We start from the raw sequence: 3,273 nt of genomic DNA on the forward strand, positions 1-3,273 counted from the left end.
TTTCTGCAGCTTAAAACAGTGCCTTTTTTTTGGTTTTTTTTTTTGGTCTTGTTTTGAGTACACTTTCCCAGACATGTCAAATCCTCTTTCTTTTCCTCCTAGTTTTTGAAACATGCTGAGTAATAGCAATTTCTATGCTCCACATGTTACTCATACTGGTGTGTATCTATGTGAAACTTCTCTGCCTAGCTGTTGATCTTGGGTCTAAGTGTATGTGGTTTAATGCCACTAAGTTTAGTGGAGGATTTCTGTATTTTCAAGATCATCAGTGAAATCAAATCTGGCCATTATTCTGTTTGAAAATAAAGCAAATTCTTATAAGGTAAATTTCTGGAATAGAAGGGAATATATTATCACTCACTCAAAGACTTTCTGAGCAGCCTCTTGTATTAGAACTGGGAAGGTTTTTTTATTTGTTTTACTCCCGTTAGTTTTAATTCTTCTGCCAGTGCTCTTAGTTAACTGTGATGAAGTAGAAATAGCATCTGGTAGATGTGTATTGGACTGGATATTGGAATATTTTATTTCAGTTCATAACCTTGCTGTCAGCCTACCATGTTGCTTTGGGTAATTCTACTTCATCTCCCTGTCACTGAGTTTTCCTTGACTAATATTTTGGAGAACAGCATCACTGGCTTTTGATGCAATGTTGTCCCCATCATTCATTTGAATTTTCCTGTGAATTATTGACCACATGGTAAATACTTCTCTTTTAAAGCACTTTAAATTGCATGAGTTAAAAAATAAATAGGTAAATACTGCTAATTTTAAAAATGTACAGCCACATTCCTCAAATGAAAGCCAGCCAGGCTGTGTGCATTTCCAGTTTCTCAAGCTGAATATCAGGGCCCCATGAGGGTCAGTGGAGCAGGGGCTCCTATGGGGCTGTCAGGGCAGAGCTGGGCAGCTGCAGCCTGTCCCAGCACCCTGCCAGGAGCAGGGCTCCGGGCACTGGGGCAGCATCAGGCACCTCACTGAGGATGGGAGTGGGCCAAGGACAGGCCAGGACATGGGTCTGCTCTGGGGAACGGGAGAGCAGCCCTGCTATGGTATTTCTGGGGCAAAGCCTGATGGGCTGGGAGGGCTGACATGGGGTTCTGGGCCATGAGTAAGTGGGGGAAACCCAGGGGCCATTAGGGACCTGGAACCCACAGGCCCAGATGCTGGATGGCCAGGATTTTTGTTCTGCATGTTTTGGAAGTACGTTTATTTTTGCCAGGTACCCTGATATTCTGGGGACATAAACCAGTGCAGAATTCAGTTCTTGCTGCATTATGCACGCAAAAATTGAACAAACACACACCAGTCTTTCATAATTTAAGAGAAATGTAGCTGAAATAAGATTCCATGTCTTAGATTTCTAAACAGGACCTCTCCCCTGTGCACCCACTGTAGCTGGTAAAATCCCCTGTGCCCAGATCTGCAGAGCCCTGTGAGAAGTGTCTCAGGGGATGCAAAGTGCTGCCATCCAGATCTGTGCTCTGTGTGGTCCTCCAGAAGTGTGTAAAATTAGCATCGTTACTCATTAGTTAACCTATTGATGATTCTAAAGGAAGTGAGTGGCACAAGGATTTTATCCCCAAACCCCTCTCCTCTGAATGCAAAGACACTTCCTATGTAAGGCTTGTTGAAAAGCTGGTCTGTGTTTTCTCTGCAGCTTTGGCTCCTGCCCTTGGCACAGATCGTGGGCATCATGTGTACCAGTCCTTGCTATGAGCTGCCTGAGCAGAACAGAGCTGAAGTGTGCTGGTATCTAGGGAAGGAGCAGGAGGTGTGTGTCTCTTGGCAGGAGCAGTGATGACAAAATCATTTGGTTTTTATTTCTCGAGTCATGAAATATGCTGACTTTATAATGTTGCCAAATCTTAGGAGAGTTAGGGAAGACAAAGAGTATTTTTACATTATGCTATGTTTTGTCCACCAGTCTCTTATTTTTTTGTTACATCCACTACTTTTTGAAAGCTCAGTCTTGGATTCCAAGGCCATCCTTCATAGCAGCAATAATGTGTAGCTCAGTATCAAACTCTAAAATAAAAGAGGAGAAAAGAAAGAACATTTTTTAATTGCTTCCTCTAATATCCAGTCCTGCTCTAGTCAGCTATCTCTGAGCTCCCTTCCTCACACATACACAAATTATTCAGGCTATTTTACCGATCAGCTTTCATCAACGTAATTGCTTTCTTGTGGAAATATTCACACCCTGAAGTGCAGTTCTCAAGTTTTATAGCACACAGAGCATTCCCATTTTCAGTGCTGTCAGATAATTTCGTCTTGCGCTAAACCCATTCTCATTCTAATTAACTTTGTTAGTAATACATACATTGGGAGATTTAAGTAAGGCAAAATACCAAGGTAATAAACATAATATATCTAGATCTAAGAAATGGAGAATTTCTATTTACCTAAAAGCAGCAGTGAAGATTGGTGGGATGCATTTACAATTGAACTGTATGAATTCAAACTTTCCTGGGCTTTCTCAAACCCTGTTATCATGCCTCTGTTTCTTACAACTAATGCTTCTAACCCTGCTGGGCTCTGTTGAGAGAAAGAACAGCTTGAACTTCGGTATCACAGAAGGGAAGATGGAACACCAAGATCTGGCTGAGACAGAATTTTGGAGCACTTAGTTTTTGTCCTAGCAGGACATCTAGCATGCAGATGCCTTGCACTGCAGGATAGGAGTTGCTGCAGAGGTTTGGGTTGTCATTCTTCACATGCTGCTATTAAGGGAACCTACTCAGGTAAGGATTTGGAGAAAATCTCTTTATTCTCTAAAGATGCCTCTCCTAACTTTTCAGAGTAGTAAAGTTAATTTTCTGTTGTCCTGTGAGGCTACCTGCATGACTGAAGTGAAGAACTGGCTGGTAAGAGAAAATTTCTCAGCATCACAAGTGTCCACTTCTGCCAGAAAGTACTGGATTAGAGCCCAGCCCTGACCTGGACTGTGGAGATGCCTTTAACCATCCATCTTTTAGTCCTCAAATTCTGCTAAACAATTTTCAGAAACTTTTGGATAGAAATGACAGCTGATATAGTGGCAAGAAGAAAACCCAAATGTGAACAGTGAATCTTGATTAAAAGCACCCCAGCATCAGCTCTGTGTATGTATTTTGAAGTCAACTTCAAAAACTGGAAGATTGGAAGATTCTTCGCTAAAATCTTTTACCGCATCTGTTGGCACTCCGTGTAAGACCTTGCACATCCCTCTGATACAGCTGTTTCTAACACAACCTGGCAAAAGTCAATGCTTGGCCACAGTTGCAGATGTGTGTT

The sequence above is a fragment of the Corvus cornix genome, chromosome 2, assembly GCF_000738735.6.
Source record: "Corvus cornix cornix isolate S_Up_H32 chromosome 2, ASM73873v5, whole genome shotgun sequence".
NCBI classification, from domain to species: domain Eukaryota; kingdom Metazoa; phylum Chordata; class Aves; order Passeriformes; family Corvidae; genus Corvus; species Corvus cornix.